Source organism: Marmota marmota, unplaced genomic scaffold (assembly GCF_001458135.2).
Source record: "Marmota marmota marmota unplaced genomic scaffold, marMar, whole genome shotgun sequence".
NCBI lineage: Eukaryota > Metazoa > Chordata > Mammalia > Rodentia > Sciuridae > Marmota > Marmota marmota.
Window position 1 is genome coordinate 2929473 of NW_025999900.1, and position 24620 is coordinate 2954092.

A 24620-nucleotide genomic window follows, 5' to 3' on the forward strand; every position below is an offset into this window, starting at 1 on the left:
CTACAACTACAAAAAAAAAAAAAAAATACATTAAATGTTTGATATCCTGATAATTTTTAAAAAATTAAAGAAATTAAACTAACATGTAACTAAAATACCAGGAAATTCTAGGACAGCAATTTTCAATCTTTTGGTCTCAGGGTACTTCATTATTCAAAATTATCAAGGACTCCAAAGAGCTTTAAATGTGGATTAAATCTATCGATATTTATCAAATTAGAAAGTAAAACAGGGAAATTTTTAAATATTAATTCATTTAAATACAATAGGGCACTGTGACTAATGTTATCAGTGGTATCAAAGAAAATGGTTCTCAAACTGGAACATTCATATAGTAACACTTTCCAAAGCGAATTGTTGCTTTGGTTACTTTTTAATATGTAAATATTTAAATATACTCATAAGTAGAAAGTATAATCCCTGACATACCCGCCACTCAGCTTCAACAGCCTTTAAACAGCCTTTGCCAATCCTTCACCATAGATCATTAAAAGAAAATCCATTTCTAAAGTTTAATTCTCTTTTTTATTCCTTCTTAAAACCCATCTGCCTAAAATCTTGTTGGAAACTGAGCTGAGAGACTCCTTTTCCAGCTCCCCTTTTAAAATCTTCCATTTACCACTTTATGAAAGGGAGAGACACACCAGTCACTGATCCCCAACCTTAGCACAGCTTACTTCATTTGCTCTCATCAAAGAGCCAATTGAGAAACTGATGTCCTATTAAGAAAATGAATAACTAATAATTGAAAGCAAATTCTTTTGTAACCCTGGCAGTTTCACTGCTTTCAACAATATTGAAAGAGTGTCTAGTTGTTTTCATGAAAAAGAATCTTTGGCGATAGATTGATTTTTGACATATAACTCAAACAATTTGAAGGACTGAATGACACTACAATTATAGAATTCTGACTATGCCCATCTTTTATTTACATAAATAGGACTTGTGAGTGATTTTTAATGACAGAAGGAAAAAAAAGAAAGATATGGAATAGAATTGATGCTGAATCCTCAGTCTGGAAATAATCAATATTCATCCGAACACTAAAGGTTTATTTAAAAAAAAAGAAGAAGAAGAAGAAGAAGAAGAAGAAGACGACGCACAGCCTTACTCACCTCCTTAACAGGTTTATTTCCAATAAATACTCAATTTTTATTTCTAACATTTATCAAAATGTGTAATTGCTTTATTTGGTTTGAATTATATGGTAATGTCAACAAGTTCTGTTTCTTCTGAACTGAATTAACATTTAGAGCCTTATGATCACAAGGCATTTTCTTTCTTGCTTGCTTTTTTTTTTTTTTTTTTTGTTAGAGAGAGAGAGATTGAGAGAAAGAGAAAGTTTTTTTTTTATTTTTTAGTTTTCGGTGGACACAACATCTTTATTTTATTTTTATGTGGTGCTAAGGATCGAACCCAGTGCCCCGCACATGCCAGGCAAGCACACTACCGCTTGAGACACATCCCCAGCCCTTCTTTTTTTTTTTTTTAAACCTTAAATTGATTTTTTTGAAAAGGTTCATCATAAGACTTTCAAGTATAAAATATGTTTTTTATTCTGATACAATTTTGCAGAGTCAAACAGAAATATAACTTCCAACAAGAAAGGGCTAGAGCTGGGGCTGGGGCTCAGCAGTAGCACACTTTTATGGCATGTGGGAGGCACTGGGTTCAATTCTCAGCAACACATATAAATAAATAAAATAAAGCTCTATTAACAACTGAAAAAAAAATTTTTAAAAAGGGCTAAAGAGCTTTTTCATTGCTTAGGAGACGATGGTGGTAACAAATTCCTCTGGCTGCATATTTAAGAATGAAACAGTCTAGATTCTTAAATATTGATCTTTATAATATACTGGAAATGACATGCTATGCAACTATCTAAATGTGAAAAAAAATCAAAATCAATACAAAAATGCAAAATTCTTCCAAGCTTACACAAGCAAAAACACTTGAAATATGCTGTCATGGGGCACATGTGATTTCGAACTCCATGTGGACGGTATTCTGAAAGCATGAGCTTTAGGGAAATATTATCTTAAGTTATTTAGTTGCTGAGTTTTAGCTTATAGAAGAAAGAGGGTTATATGAGTGGATGTGAAACACATCTCAGAGTAAGACATATGAAACTAATAGACAGAACCTCAGACTTACACAAAAGAAGGAATTTGTTTTAATGCATAAAATCATTAAAAGTAGCAGGGCACAGTGGCGCACACCTGTAATCCAAGCAGAGCACACCTGTAATCCCAGCAGCTAGGAGGCTGAAACGGGAATCGCTGAGTTCAAAGCCAGCCTCAGCAACAGTGAGGCACTAAGCAACTCGGTGAGACCCTGTCTCTAAATAAAACACAAAACAGGGCTGGGGATATGGCTCAGTGGTTGAGTACCCAAGTTCAATGCCCGCTAACAACAACAACAAATCCTTAAAAGTATTTAATTAGATGTACTTCTAAGTACCAAACAGGAGCACAAGCAGACATCTCCTAGGAAGTCTAATAGAATAAACTGTTCACCATCAGTTCAATTTACCGATGCCTACTGGAAGTGGGAACCTGGACATACAAATACACATTTCTTCCAAAAATATTTGTATTTTTTAAGTATGAGACACAGTAACAGGCACTGATACTATAACAGCAGACAAAAGAGATGAAGAGCTCTACCCCAGTGAATTTATGTTAAAGCAGGGTACAGAAATAAACATTACCAAGAAGACCTTTACAGAGTATGTTGAAAGAAGACAAGAGCAATAGAGAAAAAAAAAAAAAAGTAGAATAAGGAAGGGAAACAAGGAAAGGCAAGGTCACAATTTGAAATAAAATAACTTAATAGATTTATGGGAAAAAGACATTCACCTAATTATGGCACCAAAGCAATAAGTACCATAGAATACTAAAGCCAAGTGGGAAGGAAGAGAAGAAGACACAATTCCACTTATGATAAATGATATCTGAGCCAAGTGTTGAGAGAGCCAAAGAAATTGGCCAGAAGCATAAGAGAAAGACAGGCTCTCCAGGCCAAGGAATCATCCTTGTGAAGGCAGAGAGGAATAAGAGGCAAATTCATTCAACCCAGACAGCTCCTGGCAGTTAGTCTACCAAATGTGCAAATGGATATAGGGAGCCTCAGAGAGGGAGGCAGGGGCAGTCAAAGGGTTTCCATTTTCTATGGTGGAAGTCCATAGAACATTCTATCAACTCATGAGGCAGCTCTGTGAAAGGTAGCTCAAATGGGGCCAACCTGGAGTCAGAGAGACCTACTGGGGGCTTCTGCAATAGGAAAAATGAAAGCATAGCAGTGATGGGAGGACAAGGCAGGAGAGGCCCAAAAAGCCACTGAGGGTTTGGCAGAAAGATTCAGGACCAGAGAGATGGAGTTCAGTCCACAAAAGAAGGCATGGTGTCTTTCCCTAAAATGGTGAATCACAAAAGAAGAGATGCTGGAGAAATGTGCACATGCTAAATTTGAAGTGCCAACCAATATCTAGAAATGCAAATCTGGACTAGAGAAAATTCAAGCCTAAAGACAGAGACATAATAGACTAAAAGGGGAAACTGGATGCATCCAAACGGATGGTAACCCTCCCCTGACACACACAGGATCAAGTATAAAGAGTACCAAGAGTTTCTAACCATTCTCTTTTTCAGAAAGAACTTGCCTGCATTAACACTACTATTAATATTTTTTCATCTGTCTTAAGCATGCACTGATTCCATTACCCACAAATACTCAAGAGTTAAAAGCAGCTCCTTAAGAATGAGACAACGGCAAGTATGAGGCTATTACAAATCATTTTCAGGACCACAGAAATAATACTATAATTCAAACCAAAAAGAAATATTCAGAACTTACAAAGTCAAACACAAATTCTAAAGCCAAGCTATTCTAAAGTATATTTTGAAGTCCTTCACAGTTTTCTCAGGCTATTGAAGATACAGGGAGGTTTAAAAACATTTAACCAGCACCACAAAGTTTAATTTTGATGGCTTAATATTTTAATGATCTATAATAAACACATGCACACCAATGACATTTTTTAATTTATAGCAATACTAAACAGAAAAAAACAATTGCCCTTAGCAAACTTGGCAAGCTTGCTCACCTCACCTCAGAAATTACACTTCTGACAATATTCTGATATTAAGGGACGATGTCATAGCACTCCTTACTTTAAAAAAAGAAAGAAAACTTTCCCCTGAAGTAATTACTATATCCAAACTTAACAGTCATTTCTTTAAATAGCTTTTTCTTTTTCAGCTTCCTTGTTTTTACAAAAGTAAATGTTCTATCCAATGAAGCATCAATTTCTTTTGTACAATTTTGGCCTGATATCACTCAGATTCACAAGCAAGTTGGTAGGGCTGCTATTCAAATCAAAGTATACTAGCAACAAGGTCGACTATGAAATGTGAATAACCTCTTCCCTGTTTTCTTTTTTTGTTTTTCCAAGTATAAAAAAAATCTACAGATATTTTAATGTATAAGAATTTTTTATTGTGTATGTAACCACACAAACATGAGCAACATGTGTGAGAGAAACCCCCTAAAGGCATTTCCTCTAAAAGTTGTACCCTAATTACCTGTAATTCTAGCTCCTCTCTCTCTCATACCTCCTCTTTACTTTTCTCTTCTTCCTTCTCCTCTGTCCCTTACTTTCTTTCTCTCTCACATTCTATAAACAAATATATACTAGGTATATATACCAGCATTCTTATTGTGTGACGTGTACTAAATTATATGCATACTAAATATAAAACCCACCACAAGTGTTTATTAACAGCATTGTTGGGGTCACACCACAATATAAAGCTGCAACACATGAGATGAAGAGTACTCCACCATCCTCCCCTTCCATTTCCTTTCCTATCCCATTCCTGCTTTCCTGGTACCTCCTTCCCTGCTATATACCATATAAACTCTATACCCCAGTCAAACTGGGGTTACCATGGCTCAGTTAAAAGCTCATACAATAAGCTGGATGCAGTGGCATGTAGCTATAGTACCAGCACTCCAGAAGCTAAAGCAAAAGGATCACTGGAGCCCTGAGTTCTAGGCCAACCTGGGCAATACAGCAAGAACCTTCCTCAAACACCCAAGCCTTCATCCCCCTGGTCTGGTCATATCAGATGCTTCTTCCCCCTCTCTACCCATTCACAGATGCCTCCTCAAATGCTGCTTCCTCCATAGAGACTTTCCTAGCTGTTACCTCAGCCTAATATGATTTCTCCCTTCCTTTCTGCTCCCTTCCTTACACCTCTCTTAGAGCGCTTAATTTAACCTCAAGCTGCAATAAGATATACCCTTTTGGAATTAAATTAATTATATCTATGTCCCTATAGTACCTATGATACCAGCACATAACACAAACAGAGATAAACTGTCTCAAATCCACATTTCTATAATAAGTAATTTATTTTAAACACAGTTGCACATAAAGCCACACCTGCACCCACTGTACCCAGCCCCTGCAACAAACACAGCTACTAACTCCCTTCATTTCATTTTTATATTTTTTTAACTCCCTTCATTTTTTATTTAAAAAAAAAAAAAAAACACGTTGCCCAATAGGCAACTAAAAAGATCTAAAGAATCTACCTTTTAACCTCTGGTTTTGCAAATGAATCAACAGAAACTCATATACATTAACAAATTACCCCAAATCACCTAGATGGTTAATGACAGGACCATAATTATAATTTAGGTCTTCAAACCTCTTCACTTTTGTGTACTATTGGTGGTTTGGGGATCTAGATATTTTTCTTTCCTTTAGACTTTTTTCCTTGGGAGTTTATTTCTGATTTAAAAAGTAATACAAGCTCACCACAGAACATGAAAAATGAGCATAAAACATTGATTCAGAGCGATACTGGCCAAATTATGTGTTATATTATGTACATGTATAAATATAACAACAAATCCTATCATTATGTACAACTACAATGTATCAACTGAAAAAAAAGAAAAGTATAAGAAAAAAAGCACACTGATTCATCATTCAAGTGTCACTACCTCTCACATACCTCAATCAATACAATCCATTTTTGTCCCAAAACTCCAAGTTTCATTTACTGAAGTTTAAATCCAACTTAGTCCTACCTTCAACTTATAAAGTCATTAATGGAAGTGGAGTCCATTTTTTTCTTCATGAATTTATGTAGCATCACTCAATGTTGTTCACCAAAGAGCAAACTTCTGTATTTCACTAATGAACAAACTTCTTGATAACACTGAGGTTTTAAATGTTTATATCATTATATGTTACAATTTAATTCAATAAAAAGTCATTTTCCTTTTCTTTGGATGATGCTTTATTCATCTACTATACCTGTTTTCAAAGAACACATCACTGAAAAATTGGAGCATGCACAGTTATAAATATAATAAAGCCCATACCAGTTTATGCCATCAACTACAACACTAAAACATGATGTTTGGGGTGTTTCAGATAATAATTGAGGTTATAACATACAAATGTATGTATTTTTCTTATATGTGTGTTAGTATATGAACACCTTTGCCTGAAAATCCTGTAACTATTAAGTATAAAATTCTTTCGGAGCAAAAATAAACTAAGATTATGCTATCCAATATGGCAATTGCTGGCCCACATGCAACTACTAAACACTCGAATTTAACTAGCTATAATTGTGATATGCTATAACTGAAAAATACACATAACATTTCAAAGACGTAGTATTAAAACAAGAATGCAAAATCACTCATTTTTATATTAGTTAGATGTTGAAAAGGTAATACAATCAGCCCTTCATACACATAGCTTTATTAATATCCATGGATTCAAGGACCCTGAACTACTAACATTTGGGGGAAAAAAATTGTGTCTATGGTGAACACGTCCAGACTTTTTTCCTCATTGTTAATGCCTAAATGATATAGTATAATAACTACTCACATAGCATTTATACTGCACTGGACAGTATAAGTAATTTAGAGATGATTTCAAGTATGCTAGAGATTAGTAGGTCATATGTAAATATTATGCCATTTTATAAGGGACTTAAGCATCTGTGGATTTTGGTATCTGCAGCGGTACTGGAACCAACCCCCCTCATATACCAACAGATAACCAACCATATTTTAGATATAATGAATTAAATAAAATATATTATGAAAATTAATTTCATCTGTTTCCTTTTTTTATTTTTTTAAACCTGGCTCCTAGAAATATGAATTATATTATGTGGTTCACATTTCAGGTTTGTATCACATTTTTTACTGGGGAACATGAAACAAGAAACAAAGGGAACAAAGAAAGACAACAAAACACAAAAGGGCAAACTTACATTCCCTTGGGCCTAGGTAGCCCGGAAAATTTCTCCTCTATGATCATAAAACAAACTCAATGACTCTTTGTTCTTCAATAACATAACAGTTTAATATCTCTGAACAAGAATTACAGGTGTATCTTAAGTAAATATGGCTAAATTTTTACACCCTCATATATACTTCATATATTAACCTAAACCTAAATTGTCTTGGGAAATGAAGAGCTATCTATTTTATTTATGAGCATCCTTCTCACTCAAAAGAAAAAGAAGTTCATGAGACTCTCTACCACAAATGGCTTGTTCTTTCCAGTTAAGAACTCAAAAATTCCTGTTTCTATCTTATATGATGGTTGATAACAGAAGAAATGTTGCCAAATATAAAGATGTCCTTTGAAAGACTTCTACTAAACAAGCAACATTCCATGTTGTTATAGCTCTGAGGCCTCTTGTGAAGATTTTTTAAAGGGTCATAACAGGTTTAAATTAACCCCATGGAAAGAATTCGGCATTTTAAAAGGATCTGATGACTCAAAACATTCTTTTGGACCCTCCCAGCCTCTTCGCTGAAAACGCATTAGGACAGTCATACCAGTTAGGTTTCTCTTACGCTAGCCTAGGTCAAGTACAAACATGAAATGTGGAATAAGAATAGTTACTTTAGGCTCACCTTGCTCACTAAGTGTTTTGTTTTCATTTTGGGATATTTTGTTTTGATTTTGATTTGGGGGTTAAGCTAAGTGATTTTTTTTACTTCTGCATCTGAATGGAAAGATACTTACTATCAAAGTAATGACAGCCAATCTTCTCACCCAGAAATTACCAAAACTCTGAAGCTAAGTCTTTAAACAACCCAGAAAAGAAACCAGGCTTAATTCACTTTGTCAAGCTTTACCTAACTACCTGCCAGTCTCAATTGCCAGTCTCAGTCTCTGAGCAAAATATTTTTTAAAACTAGAAACTGCAACACAGTCTTCAAAAGTAACCAAGTTACAGCCAGTTTTCTCACCAGCACACACACAAAAAAGTAACCAAATTAGCCAGCCACTCTAAAAAGTCAGTCTGGCATGTAGTCACAAAAAATGAGTAAGAAACAGTTTAAGGAAAAAGATAACTCCTTGGTATAGGACACAGTGTGTTAAGCTTTCTGTCCCTATAACAAATACCTGAAATAATTAGAAAAGGTTCGTTTGGGTGCACACTTTTGGAGGTTTTAATCCATAATCAATTAGCCTCACTGCTTTGCACCTGTACTGAGGCAGCACATCCTAGCAGAAGCACTAGTGGAGCAAAAGCACTCATCTCATGGTTGGGAAGTGAAAAAGACAGGAAGAGGCTAAGGTCTCATTCTCCCCTTCCAGGGCATGCTCCCAATGACCTCCAACAATAGCACCACTCTAGGGAACAAGCTTTCACACATGGACCTCTGGGAGACACTTAAGATCCAAACTATAGCACAGGGTTTCTCAACCTCAGCAATAATGATGATCAACTACACAGAGGAGATAATGTTCCTGTCCCTAATTGTCAAGTTATTTGTTCTTTTTTTTCTAAAAAAAAAAAAAAAAAAAAAGGACTTTTTATCGTTTTACAATAAAAATTAGATACCACTTTCTGACTCATCACTTTCTGACTCATCCAACTAACAAAAATTAACAGGACTGAGAATATTCAGTGAAAGCCTGACGATAGGGAAAAGTACAATCTTATTTGTATAAAAATAATAGACAAATTAAAGAGTCTGAAAGAATATACACTAATTTGGTTTGTTTGGTTTTTTAACAAGGATGTAAGCATTTTTTCTTTTCCCCACTTTTTTTCTTTTTCTTTTTTCTTTTTTTTTTTTTTAAAGAATTTAACCTTTATTTTATCTGTGTTGTTTTGTTTATGTGGTGCTGAGGATCAAACCCACTAGGTGAATGCTCTACCACTGAGCTACAACCCTAGCCCCTTCCCCACATTTTTTATTGTTTTATTATAAGTGTTCATACTGATGGGATTTACTATTATATATTTGTACATGCACACAATATACAATTTAACAACATAATTTGACCAGTATCACTTCCCAGCACTTCCCCCCACACACTATCTCCAATTCCTTAGTACCTTTCCTCTACTGATCTCCCTTTGATTTTCCTTAGATCTACCCCTCCCCATCTTTCTTTTCCTTTTTCCTCTTTAGTTTCCACAGGAAAGAAAACATAATGACCTTTAACCTTTTAAGTTTGACTTATTTAACATAATGGTCCATTTTCTTGCAAAGGACATAACTTCATTTTTCTTTCTGAATGAAAAAAATACATACACACACATATACATACATATATATATATGTGTATGTGTACACACACATACACACACACACACACACCACATTTTCTTCATCCATTTATCCACTGATGAATATCTGGGCTGGTTCCACAGTTTGGCTACTGTGAACTGTGCTGCTATAAGAATGGGTATGTATGTATCACTACGTGTTCCTATTTTTCCACATCCTCTCCAGCATCTATTATTATCTGTATTCTTTTTTTTTGGCAGGGGGTGGGGGTAGTGTTACCGGGGATTGAACTCAGGGGCACTCAACTACTGAGCCGCATCCCCAGCCCTATTTTGTATTTTATTTAAAGACAGGGTCTCACTGAGTTGCTTAGCACCTCACCTTTGCTGAGACTGGCTTTGAACTCGCAATCCTCCTCTTAGCCTCCCAAACTGCTGGGATTACAGACATACACCACCAAGCCCAGCTATTATTTGTATTCTGATGGCTACCATTCTGACTGGTGTGAGATAAAATTTGTTGTTCTCAATGGCATTTCCCTAATTGCTAATGATGCTTAACATTTAAAAAATGTGTTTTTTAAAGCCTATTATAATATTTTTTAAGACCCAGACTTATATATGAGTCTACAGACCTTAATTTTCAAATATAAGTCTCAGACTTGCTTTGGTGAATGTTACCACTTTCATGTCAAGTTTTGTGGATTATTCTAATACATTGGAATGTATCAGTGTTCATAATTTATCCATCAACATTATACTGACATTGCTAAACCCTTAAGAGTAAGCCACTTAAGGGGTAATTAAATTTGCCAAATCAACCTCAAAGAGTTAAGAAACCTCACCCAGCTGCCCTCTTGAACCACAGCAAACAACAGCTAAGAACATACATACAGAGTAGTTTAATTTAGCAAAACCTTACATGTACATTTAAATGATTCTAATTTTCCTTTTCAATTTATTGACCTAAAAGCTCAAAACTAATTGATGTGACTTTTCTTCTCCTACTTAAATCTTGAATAAATAATCACAGAAGCAAAATGTTTGAAAGATTGACAGATGTGACAATTAATAAAAAATTAAAATCTTAACTCTAGATTTGGAATAAAATAGATTTTATCTAGATGCACAGTAAAAAAGGAAATTTTCAAGAAATTTTTCTGGTTCTAAAATACACAGGCAAACACACTTCAAAACAAAATGTCAGGCAACTCACCATTATAGAGATGGCCTTTAAACCACTCCAGAACCCCTCCCCCTATCCACAGCTCTAGTCAGTTTAACTGCTTTTAAATGAAACATTCTAAATTGGTAAAAATAAACTCTTTTCTCCTACTTAAGTTTTCCCATTTTTCCATGATATTTTGACCTTTATTCAAGTAATTATTACAAATGTACAATATCCATCTCATATCATTTCTAAGCACCTTATACAGAAATGCATAAATGTGGGTGTGACAGTATTTCCTGTCCTTTGAAAAAAGCAAGGAAGCAAAACAACTTTGAAGAAAATCATCAGCCAATTAGAACCCTGGCTCTGAAGACTAACTCCATGGGATTTCACAAATGTTGGCTCCTCATCAAAAGACTGCAATATTTTCTTCCCTGACTGTGAGTACCATCTCTGGATTTCACCACACCTCTTCCCCTCCAAATAGAACTACCAGAATACAGGGAAAATAACTGAGAATAATATAAGAACCTGCTCAAAGTGTATCCAGAAACTGGTAAATCATCAATCAATTCAAGATGTCATAGAACATGTTCCTTTAATGGCCAGAAACACACTTAGGGTAGTGGTTATCATTTAGCATCTCACTCCTCTAACGTTCAAATTCCAACAAATTTCATTTTCTTATTCACAAAATGATAATATAATGGCTGTTACTTTTGATAGTAACTGAATTTCTTATTTTGATTTTTTTCTTTTTTTTTCTTTTTTTTTTTCCTTTTTATCTTATTTTGAGCAAAATGCCAATGAGTCAAAAAAAACTAACCATCTTATCAGAAATGGAGTTACTATCTTTTCTTTATAACTTAAGCTGTCTAGATAGAATCAACCAACTCTTGTGGGCTTTTCTGAATGTTTACTGTTTTTTGTCTTGGGACTTACAGGTCTTTATCTGTTAAAAAGACAATGTATGTTTTATTATGTAACAAAGGTTGCTTAAATTCTCTTAATTTCTTTGTACTTACAACAGAAACTCCTTAACAGGTACTTACATCTAAATGAATGTATAATTTCAGGTGGTCCTTCTGACCACTTTACTAACTTCTTCACATAGTTTAAGAAAACAAAATGTAAACTTCATGTATGTGACTCACTGGAAAGATTTAAGGTTTTCTTGGATCTTCATATAATGGCAACTGCATCACTAATATAATTAAAGAAAATATGACATATTTTTATAAACCAAATAAGTACTTTTAAATAAATCTTTTTTAATCACATGTAAAAAATATTTACACCCAAGGCCTACTATGTATTTAGTCTGCACTAAATGAGGATTCATTTGAATGCTGGTCCCTTACAATACCTTCACATACCCCTTCAGTTTTTGTGGCCCACAAGTGGAAACCAGTGTCAGAAAGTATGAAATACAAAACCTCCCAATTACAAGCAGAATAATTCTTTAAAGTAAATATCTGGAATTTTAAGTGAAAAATTATTGTGTGTCAGGTGTCAATGATTTTCCCCCATAAAACTATTAATTCCAAATTTAAAATGAAAATTTCACAAAAATCATTTATATACAGGCATATACTTCACAGGTAATTTTTAAGAAATGCAACTACTTGTAAAAAGGTTTCATAACACAGTGGAGCTGGGCACAGCTGCACATACCTGTAATTGCAGCCGCTCAGGAGGCTGAGGCAAGAGAATAGCAAGTTCAAAGCTACCCTCAGCAATGGTGAGGCACTTAGCAACTCAGTGAGACCCTGTGTCTAAATAAAAAAATAAAACACAGTGGAATACAGAAGGTGCCAACTTCCACTTCCACCACCAAAAAAGGAAGGTTATTTAGTCCTGAACTCCACTACCCAGCCAGAGCATCAGTTAACTAAAAACAAAGCTGCCTGAAAAGGAGGGAATATACATGGTGGCGTATATTATATTATATTATATATATATAAAATCATCTGTACCAAACATCCACAGACTTTCTTGGTGGGTCATTATTTCCCAAACACTATAGTATTAGAGCATTTATCTTGTGACATGTGTTATAAGTAATCAAGGTATTATTTAAAGTATACAGGGGGATGTGCATAGGTTCAATGCAAATTCTATAAGGAATTTGGACATCCCTGGGGTCTAGTGTCCACAAGGTGTCCTGGAACCCATCCCAGCACACACCAAAGGACAACTATTGTCATCTAGGAATTAGATACTACTTTTCTCATGAGTCTTTTTTTTTTCTTTTTGTAATTTTATTTATTTTTTAAAAAATTATTTGTTCTAATTAGTTATACATGACAGCAGAATGCATTTTGACTCATTGTACAGAAGTGGAGCATAACTTTTAATTTCTCTGGTTGTACATGATGCACAGTCATACCATTCATGCACTCATACATGTATGTAGGGTGATAATTACCATCTCATTCAACCATCCTTCCCACCTCCTGACTCATTTCCCTCCCCTCACTCCCCTCGGTCCAATCCAAACTTCCTCCATTCTTCCCTTCCCCCACCCTCACCCCGCCTTATTATGGATCAGAACCTGCATATCAGAGAAAACATTTGGCTTTTCCTCATGAGTCTTNAAAAAAAAAAAAAAAAAAAAACCTCATAGAGTGAAATGGATGATTTTTTACATTAAAGAGAGAGGAAGCCAGGGTGGTGGTACACACCTGCAGTCCCAACTACTCTGGAGGCTGAAGCAAGATGATTGCCTTAACTCATGAGTTCAAAACCAGCAGGGGCAAATAGGGAGAGACTCCATCTCAAACACAACAACAAAAGTTGCACATAATATTATACCATGTAGGAGCTGGGGTTATGGCTCAATGGTAGAGTGCTTGCCTGGCATGTGTGAGGCACTGGATTCCATCCTCAGCACTATATAAAAATAAATAAGTAAAATAAAGGTATTGTGTCCATCTACAACTGTGTGTGTGTGTGTGTATATACACACACACACACACACATATATACATATATGTGTATATATAGAGACTTAAAATATATAGTATACCATGTACAACCTGACACTGTATATATAACTAGTATAGCAAGACAGTAAATGGAAATGGTCTGATGAGCAATACAGACCATAAATCAAAAATTATACACTAAATACCTAAAAGAATCACATAGGGAAAATTGGCAATATTTTATAAAACTACCTATGCATAGAGGTTGGAGGAAAGCACCATCAAGGAGAACTAGATTAGACAGATAAGATTTTTTAGGAAGCCCACCTCCTAGGCCAAGTTCTATGAAGATAGAAGATAGATTTCCATTGTAGGGAAAATGAATATAGCAAAGGCACTGAGGCCATCAAAGAATATGGGGTATGAGGCACCAGCTGGCCCAAGTAGGATTAGAAAAGAACATAGTGATATTTCCAAATAAACAGCCAATCTGTGACTCATGGCATCCAAACCATCTGGCCTGCACCTCCCCAGGTAAGATGTACTGAGTAAGCAAGACTAGGAAATATAGATGAAAAGCAACAACTGGAGCCATTTCCTCAGGTGATTCTTCTGCACAGTGGGATTTGAAAACAACTGTTCCTTGGGCTGCAGATAATGCTCAGTTGGTAGAGCGTTTGCCTCACATGCACAAGGCCCTAGGTTCAATCCCCAGCACCAAAAAAAAAAAAAAAATTAAAAACATATGTTCCAGAGCAAGGAGATAACACAATAAGAAAGTAATAAAAGCAGCTGGGCATGGCAGTGCACACCTGTAATCCCAGCAGCTGGTCAAGCTGAGGCAGGAGGATCACGAGTTCAAAGCCAGCATCAGCAACTTGCCAAGGCCCTAAGCAACTCAGCAAGACCCTGTCTCTAAATAAAATATTTTAAAAAGGGATGGGTATGTGGTCAGTATTTAAGGCCCCTGGGTTCAATCCTAGTACCAAAAGAAAAAAAAAGTAATAAAGGCAAAAACAGTACACTAAAATCACACACTTATACTGCAAGGAAAGACACTGTCTTAAAAGATATTGTTTTAATACTTCCTACTGTTATCCTTCACCTAAAACATTTTAAAGTATTACATATTTTAATGAATTTCATAGCTGAAAACCATAAACAATTTGTCTCCTCTTAGATATAATGAAACTATGAGAATTGTATGAGGGCTTTCAAAGCCCTTATTTAGGAGGTTCAGATGGATGAATAAGAGGGAAAACATTTGGAAAAATTCCCAATCAGCTCAAGCACCTTGTTAAGGCCCAAATGGGCTTTACTAAGAAAGGCCTGGTTTTAAGAGCAAAGCAAAGCAAAACAGAAAAACCTCTTTGAAGTTCTGATTAAGCAGGCAGTTCTGAAGTCACATGCCAGTGTCCTCTGAGTCCAAAATCTAAATACATAAGTTTATTATTCAGAAATGAAATCTGTTTAAAAGTGCTAGAAAGTATGAGAAGTTCTGAATGATTCTATGAGCTACTTCCAAACTTCTTTTCCAAAACAATCTGTCACAAGGACAGATTATTCCTACCATACTACCTATAGGGGCTTAAATATAGGGGCTTAAATGCAAGAACAGTCACTTGCATTTAAGCCCTTATATCTACTGTACAAATTATAAAGTTCTGATTTCTCCAAACACCATTTGTTTCCTTGGAAGAGTTTTTCATGGCAATCAAAACAACTCCATCTAAGAAGTCAATCAAATGATTCTTGAGGACTATTTACTCAGCATGTTAGATGTTTAGAGGAATGAAATAGAAAAAATAAAAATCTTATAGTCTAACTGGGGAAGGAAAACCAACACCCATGAAAAGCAACAACCTGCAGAGTGCAAGTTCCTTGCCCATCTTAATCATACTCTATCCCCAGGCATAGCATAAAATATGTGTTCAATAAACACTGTTAAACAAAGTGAGTCATTTTTGTCACTGCAGCATCTAGCACAAAGTATGCTGAATAAACACATGATACCATGCTATGTTTTGTATGACTTAGGTTAAGAAGTCAGAAATCACTGAGGATCAGTATAATCAAAAAATGTATCATGGGGGGCTGGGGTTGTGGCTCAGCGGTAGGGCGCTCACCTAGCACATGCAAGGTCCTGGATTCAATCCTCAGCACCACATAAAAATAAATAAATAAAATAAAGGTATTGTGTCCAACTATAACTAAACAATAAACATTTAAAAAATGTATCATGGGGAAGACAATCTCTTTAGTTGTGAAATCTTAGAACTGAAAAGAAAAAAAAATTTTTTTTTTTTTGGTCCCAGGGATTGAACTCAGGGGTACTTAACTACTGAGCTACACTCCATAGTCCCTTTAATTTTCTATTTGAGTCAGGGTCTCATTAAGCTGCTTAAGGCCGCCTCAATAAGGTATCAAGGCTTGAGATCCTCCTTCCTCAGCCTTCTGAGTTGCTGGGATTGTAACAGCACACCAGCACAAACTGCTCTGAAAGAAATCTTAAAGCATTACTAAAATCATCTAATCTTGTAACTCCCAAAGAAGTTCCCAAAGTTACTAAAATCAGCTTTATGGCTCTAAAGATAAAAAGGTAATTAAACTTGGTGGTGATTTCTTTAAAATAGAGGAAATCCACATGAACTGATGTTATCATAATATAGTGACAATAACCGCCTGCTCACACACTGAATGCTTCACCATTCACTCACCCCTCCCAACACTCAAAAAAACAGGCAAGGAGGCTGTGGTTTTGGTGCCAGCTATCTCCAAACAGTCTCTGATAAAATCTGGAATGCAAACCGGAGAATATTCTTTACTGAGCATTTAAGTCTTCATAGCCTTCTGAATATACTCTACAATTATAATCTAAGCTGGCTCGTGAAAACTAACAACCAGTAATCTAAAGTAAATGTGTTCCCTTTAACTTGACAAGAGTTCCACAGAGCAATTTAAGCATTCTATCAGAAGATATTTACTGACCACCTTATACTGTACCATTACACCTGCCAAAAACTGAGGTGGGGACACAGTGGACAAGTTATCAAGTGAAAGAGGAAATACTATAAATAAATTACTAATCAATATGAAGGTTATTATAATATGAAATATATACCTTAGGAATCCAAGCAAGGAAATAACAACTTTGCATAAAAAGCCAGGCGAGGCTTTCAAGAAAAGGTATTGTTTATTTCATTCATTCATTCAGCAAAAGGGCCACCAGACGTGCATAGTACAACATAAACATTTCTTTAGATTCTAAAAGAGTATTTACCTCATAAAGAGAGGTAGGGGATGTGGAAGGCATTCTCAGTGAAGAAAAGAAAAATTCACAGAGTCATGAAGTAGGACAATGATATGACTGATTTATATTTAGGTGAGACCTTCAACTTGAGATGGAGTGCAGAGAAGATACGCTGAAAAAATAGAGTGGATCAGTCTGTAAAAGTTTTAAATGCCAAATAAAAGCATTAGATTTTATCTTTCATGGACAGGAAACAGAAGAACATTTGTGTAGAGGAAATAATATAATCAACTTCGGTTTTTGAGGAAAATATGGGGGGGGGGGGGGGCNNGGGGGAAAACTAATTGGGGGGCGGGGGGGGGCCGGGCTGACTTGAACCCAAGGGCACTTTAACACTAAGCCACAGTCCTCTTTATTTAAGACAGGATCTCACCAAGTTGATGAGGCTGACCTCAAACTTGTGATCCTCCTTTCTCAATCCCCCAACCCAGGTCACTGGAATTATAGATATACATCATGCCCAGAAGAAAAGATCTCTTTTGTGGAGCACAGATTGGTGTGGCAGGGCAAATCATCATGAACATGCTGTCAACCAGCATGTTTATGGCAAAACTGACTAAAACCCAGGTATTCTGAATCTTAACACAACAACTCAAAATCAGTAGGGGTTAAAAAGCAATGAACAGGGCTGGCGTTGTGGTTCAGTGGTAGCACACTGGCCTAACAAGCGAGGGGCCCTGGGTTCCATCCTCAGCACTACATACAAACAAATGAAGGTATTGTGTCCAACTACAACTAAAAAATAAATATTTAAAAAAAAAAAAAAGCAATGAGCAAACTGGGTACAGTGACACACCTGTAATCCCAGAGGTTTGGGAGGCTGAGACAGAAGGATCGCAAGTTCGAAGGCAGCCTCAGCAAAAGCAAGGCGCTAAACAACTCAGTGAGACCATATCTCTAAATACAAAAATATACCTGAGGATGTGGCTCAGTGGCTGAGTGCCCCTGAGTTCAATCCCCAGTACCCAAAAGAAAAAAAAAAGCAATGAGCAAAAACAGTCAACTAAAGAAAAAACAGATAATCGGTATATAGAGAAAGGACAAAGCACTGAGTGGCAGAAAATATCCATATGTCATCTTTTTGATTAGAGACTTGCTCCAGAATACAAAAAGAATTCTTAACCCAGGTTAACTTAAAAAAAAAAAAAAAAGGGCAAAGAATTTGAATAAACATTTTTCCAAGAAGATATACAAATTGGCCAAGAAGCTCAGGAAAAGATGTCAGGGAAATGCTAATCACACCCAGTATGATGGCTATACTTGAGGCAGGGGTTGTTGCTCAGTGGTAGAGCATTTGCCTCCTATGCCTGAGGCACTAGGTTCGATCCTCAGCACCACATAAAAATAAAAAATAAAGATATTGTGTCCATCTACAACTAAAAAAACATTTTTAAAAAATGATGGCTAAAATCAAAAAAAGAGCATGGCTTAGCAAGGCTGTAGAGAAACAATCCCTCAGAGAGTACTAGTGGTAATGCCAAATGGTGCAGCAACTTTGGAAAACAGTTTAGCAGTTCCTCAAAATGTTAAACAAAGAGTTATCTTATGACCTAGCAATCCTGCTCTTTTGTTTACCCAAAAACAAACTTGAAACTATGTCCACAAAACTGGTACATGAACATTCATACTAGCATTATTCATAAAAAACAAAAAGTGGAAACAACCCAAATGCTCATCAAATGATAAATGGATAAACAAAATGGGTATGATGGAATATTACTTGACAATAAAAAGGAACAAAAAACCTGCTAAAACTAAAACATGAAGAAATTTTAAAACCAGATGCTAAGTGAGAGACCTTAGTCACAAAGGGTCACATATTACATTATTCTGCTTATATAAAATGTCCAGAATAGCCAATTCTATACAGACAGAAAGTAGATCAGGAGTAGCCTTGGGATGAGGTTTGTCAGGGATAGAGGTAGGAAATGAGGCATGATAAACAATGGATAAGGAATCTTTTAAGAAGATAAAATGCTCCAAAATTGAACCATGGTGATAGCTGCACAACCCTATGAATATACTAAACATTGTAAGTTGGAGAACTGTATGGTATATAAATTATATCTCATTAAAAATATTAAAATATAAAAGCTATCAAAAAGAGATTGGGTATTTTAGGCCAGGGAAAAGAAAATGGGAGGGCAGAGAGAAGTCAATAGAGTGAGTAGCAGGAACTGCCTCAGAAATGCAGCTTAGAAACACCACACTGTCTGAGAGAACAAGAATATTAAACACACACCCATTACTTCCTGTTCTAGGTGCTAATGCATGCTAGGGAGGAAAAATCTCAGTAGCTCAGGTAAGCACTGAGCAATAAAGAACTATGAATGGGCTTTCAAAACCTACTCAGATACCTTGAAGTTATTTAGGGCGTAAGAAGCCAACTTTGAGTAGGAAACCCCTGCTAAAAACCCATCTTTCCTGCCATCCAATTGCTAGTTGCCTTCAGGGACCCCTTTAAGAAGTCACAGGATAAGCTTGGAACTCCTCCCTGAAACAATTAGCTTTACTAAAAACAGCAACTTTTAGAATGAAAAAAAAAATCCACAAATTGAGCACTAATCTGAAAATCCAAAAAATGTTCAGTGCAATATGACCTCACAAATGGAATATTCCAAACATGGCCTATGTAACAAGTCAGTCAAAAAGCAAGCACACTAAAAATAGTGCATAAAATATATCTTTTATATGTATAAGAAATATATGAAACATAATATATGAAACATAAATGAATTTCATGTTCAGACTTGGGTTCCATCCTCCAAGATATCTCATTATGCATATGCAAATATTCAAAAATCTGAAATCCAAAACACTTCTAGTCCCAAGCATTTCAGATAAAGGATACTCAATTCATAACCAATTATGAAATGCAAAACTCCCCAAATTTTTAAACTAAAAACTAGACTTCACAAAGAAATTACAGGGTCATTCTCTTATGCCTCGGGGCACTTGACTGGTTAACTTTGAGAAACTAGGCCTCTATCATAAACCAACAGGAAAGACTCAATTCTTTCTCAGCCTTAGTTTATTTATATCATTCCTGTTTGTGGAAACCTAGCTTCAGGGCTTCTATTTGCCCTTGGAATCCAAAGTGATTGCCTGAACCAAGCCTGCAAACCCACTGTTAAAATGCCCATCCAGCTCCACTCTCAAACACACATGCTCTTACACACACAAGGTTTCTCTCCCTGCCCATCTAGCTCTTGACCTTGATTACCAGGTGTGGGGTTTTCCCTCCTTGCATACTTTGCATACTTATTTGGAGCCACTATACACATGTAAAATGTCCTGCCCATTCCTCTACAAAGCATGTCACTGACTATTCCTAACAGCTTCAGTCTTTGTGAATGCTGAGCAACCTCCTCCCTCTGGCTATTACCCTTCATTCTTTCCCTCTCACAAACTGCATTCCATATTCTTGTAGGGGCCAAATGTCATAGAAGACTACGCTCTAGGTACCCGTTTAAGCCCTTGTAGTATCATCATTTTCCTGAATTCTTGAGAAAAATATGTCCCCTAAATATGAGGTAATACTTACTGCCTTAGCATCTACTATGTGCTCTACTTTGTGATGATAGTAATTAGCCTCTTACACACAACATTTAATCTTTAGAACAACTCCTAAAATGCAACTCAACTGTGCTACCCCAGCACCTTTTTTTTTTAACTACCAAGGAAACTGAGACATATAGAGGTAAAAGTTAAATAACTTTTCTAAGATCACTCCAACAAGTAAATAGTACAAGTGGATTTAAAACTTTAGCTGGTCTGACCCCAGAATGTATATTCTTAGCCCTTTCCTTTCCTGTCATAATAGACCAGAATCCAGAACAGTTCCATAATCCCTGCAGTCATTTTCAGCACCCTCATTTCACTGAATTATTTGCTTTGATTCCCAGCTTTCTAACTCAACCAGCTTGCTGGAGATGCAGTGGCTCATGCCTGTAACCCCAACAACTCCAGAAGCCGAGGCAAGAGGATCACAAGTTCCAGGCCTGCCTCAGGGACTTAGCGATACCCTGTCTCAAAATTTAAAACCCAGCTTTAGGATAACAAAACATAGTACACACCCATCCACTTCTGAATCATTAGACAGCTCCAAACAGAATTACCCAAAATAGCCAGAGAAAGGAAGCAATAAGTTTCATGTCTCAGTTTATCCTCTTCGAAATTTACATTTTAGACTTCAAAAATGATTCTAATCCAGTACAAGTTAGTACACAGGAGCATATTTTCAGATACTTACAAATTGGGAGGATTTAATACGAAAATCAGTAACTAATTCAAATCAAAGGTTTGAAAAAATTAGATTTCTCAGATTCTTCAAATTCTGAGGCAAATAAATAATGCTGCCGGGCACAGTGGTACACACCAGTTATCCCAGTGGCTCGGAAAGCTGAGGCAGGAGGATGGAGAGTTCAAAGCCAGCCTCAGCAACTTAGCAAGACGTTAAGCAATTCAGTGAGACCCTGTCTCTAAATACAAAATAGGCTAGGGATATGGCTCGCAGTCAAGTGCCCCTGAGTTCAATCCCGGGTACAAAAAAAAAAAGAAAAATTGCTGATGAACTTAGATCATCCCACTGTGAATTAGAAATACTTCCATTATTAGACCAGTAGCGTAGAGGAAAAGGACTAGGGGAGAGAAGGGAAAGAGGAAGCATTGGGGACTGAAATGGAGCAAATTATATTCCACACACCCATGATTATGTCAAAATGCACCCCACTATTATGTATAACTATAATACACTAATGAAAGCATTAAAAATAAATAAAATAAAAATACTTCCATCATTTTGCTTCAATGGCTCATGTCCCAGTTATATCTTAGTCTATCATATGCACTATAATTTTTAAAAATCATAATTGTCTTTATTTTAAAATATTCTGTGATTCAGATTATTTTATGAAGCCAAAGTGCCTTTCCTCCTATTCATCCTTATCCATCTCATTATTCCAAATAAGTGGTCTAGCTATGTTACAAACACATGCCTGCATATGGTAAACTGTGGATGAACAGAATCCAGATTCAAAGCCTGATAATCAGTTATGGGAAAGTCAAGTGAGGGACAAATTACACTTAGAGGACAACAATTTCATACCTGGGGTGGGTAAAGCTCAGAGGAAATTTAGCACAGTGGGACATAAGCAATTTGATACATAGGCCTGAGTAAAAATCACTTTGGGGTTTACAGGAATTTCAAGATTACCAGGAGATATTAACAACTACCTTAGCCTCTAAGGTCCAGCTTAGAGTATCTGCTCCATGTTCCACCCTCCTCATAACACATACCTATATATATTTATGCATTTACATAAACAAGAAGTCTACAATGATTATATTCCTAAAGACTAAAATATCATCAAACTAAAAATCTGTTAAAAATTTTTAAGAGGGATAGGATGAATCCTTCATTAAGATCATTAGGCTAGTCTAGCTGAGCATCAGAACAGGGGAGATCAGCTGCCTCTAGCCCAGCAAGATTGAGACTCAGCCATCATCTCAGCTATCAGGAGGAGCCGCCACCTAATTTTTTTTTTTTTGGGGGGGGGGGACTGGGGATTAAACCCAGGAGCACCTTACATCTGAGCTAGCTACATACCCGGCCCTTTTCATTTTTTATTTGAGCCAGGGTCTGGCTAAACTCTTTAGGACCTCACAAATTTCTGAGACTGACCTCCAATTTACAATCCTCCTGCTCCAGCCTTCTGAGTTGCTGGGATTACATTAATGCCCAACTTGAGTTCTAATTTCAAAAGTTTACCATGGCTGCTCTGTGGAGCATAAGGACAAAGATGGAAGCAGAAACCCTGTTAGGAGGCAAAAGATGATAGTGGTTTAGGAGGTGACAGAGGATGCAGTTAAGAAGTGAGTGAATTCTAGATATTTTTTTGTTATTTTTTACTTTTTTTTCTTCTCTCTCTCTCTTTTTTTTTTTTTTTTTTTTTTGGTGGTGCTGGGTATGAAACCCAGGGCTTTTGCATGCAAGGCAAGCACTTTACCAACTGAGCTATACCCCAGCCCCCTGAATTCTAGATAAGTTCAAAATAGAGAATATCCACTGAACCGATATGATGCCATCAAGAACATTTATAGCAGACTGCAAAAAGGGCCACAGATTCTTTCCATCCTTATACTCATGCCACTTGTAGTACAGTTTTAGAGCTCCTCCTATGACAAGTGGGGAGTCTTTTTCTACCCTTGGAATTTCCAGAGGCCTTATAACTTGCTTGGGCCAGTGAGATAACAGCAAACATAATGCAAATAAAAATGTGAAAAGTGCTTACCACATGTGCACTTTACCTCTCCTGCTGCTCTAAAGAAGTGCACAATCACCATGTGGAGAAGCCCACACTAACCTGCTAGGTAAACAAGACTCACAGAGCTCAGGGACTCCTGCAGCCCCAGCCAACCAACAGTCAGCCTCAGATACATGAGTGACGCCATCAACTGCCAGCTGACTACAAGTACATAAGCGAGACTGCAGGAGATAAGATCCATCACACAGCTAATCCCAGGCCCAATTGCCAAACCACAGAATGGTGAGCTAAATAAATGGTTGTTGTTTTAAGCCATCAAGTTTTGCAGGGGGGTTGTTAAGCAGCAAAATCTGATTCAGTAACTAAATATCCTAAAAATCAAATGCAAACCACTAAGCTCTCTTGATTTCTCTAATGGCATTACACAAAAAACAAAATTTCAATCTTAAAGTAAATTTACACAGAATGGGCATGGTGTTGATGAGCTGATGAGTAGAAAAGGAAAGAACATAATTTACAAATTACTGTGTAGCTCGTTAAAGTACAGTATGACAACCAGGAAGCCGAGTACTTTGAGCAATGAAATCACTAAACTAAGAATTTCAGAAAACTTTGAGAATAAAAAATTTCATACCAACAGATTGACTTTTTAAAGTCCTACACACTATTTCTTAAAACTACCAAGTACTTGACCCTCCTGCCAAAGATCGAAAATAATACTTTTCCAACTTTACCTGTATAGATGAACAACTTAGTTCTCGTTACAGAAAAGAAACCAATTATGTCAAAGAGGTCTTAAGTTGTACTTCTCTTTCTTAGCTGATACAGTTGGATAGGCAAAAGGATGATGGGTGGGTAGATGGAGGATGGAAGGACAGATAAACATATATATCTCAAATAATAGAGCATAAGCATTTACAATGTATTGAAAGACTCCTCTACAGGAGGAGTCTTTCCTCACATTGTAACTTACTATATAAAGGCTTAATCTAATGATCACCAGTGTTCATATATTTTTGCTACCACTAATTTGCTCACTTCCTATTAGTTGGAAAGCAGCCAGACCTAACACACATGACTACCCTTCTGCTTTTTTAGCCTTTTTAATGTCAAGGTAGAAAGTAAAATCTCCCATTCCTATACCTCAAAATTGATCACTATTAACTGGGCATGATGGGGCACACCTTTAATACCAGTGGCTTAGGAGGCTGAGGCAGGAGGATCACAAGTTCAAAGCTAGCCTCAGCAACAGTGAGGTGATAAGCAACTCAGTGAGACCCTGTCTCTAAATAAAATACAAAATACAATGTGGCTCAGTGGTCGAGTGCCTCTGAGTTCAATCCCTGATACAAAAAAAAAAAAAAAAAAAAGGAT

At 36.4% G+C, this 24620-nt stretch overlaps 1 protein-coding gene and 1 pseudogene across 3 annotated transcripts in view; one reads left to right on the forward strand and one right to left on the reverse strand.

Annotated features, from left to right (window-relative positions):
* The window catches only part of Ppp2r5e (protein phosphatase 2 regulatory subunit B'epsilon), a 149684-nt gene that overhangs the window by 99819 nt on the left and 25245 nt on the right, over nt 1-24620 (reverse strand). The window lies entirely within an intron of this gene.
* LOC107145946 overlaps nt 16197-24620 on the forward strand; it is a 17483-nt pseudogene continuing 9059 nt past the window's right edge.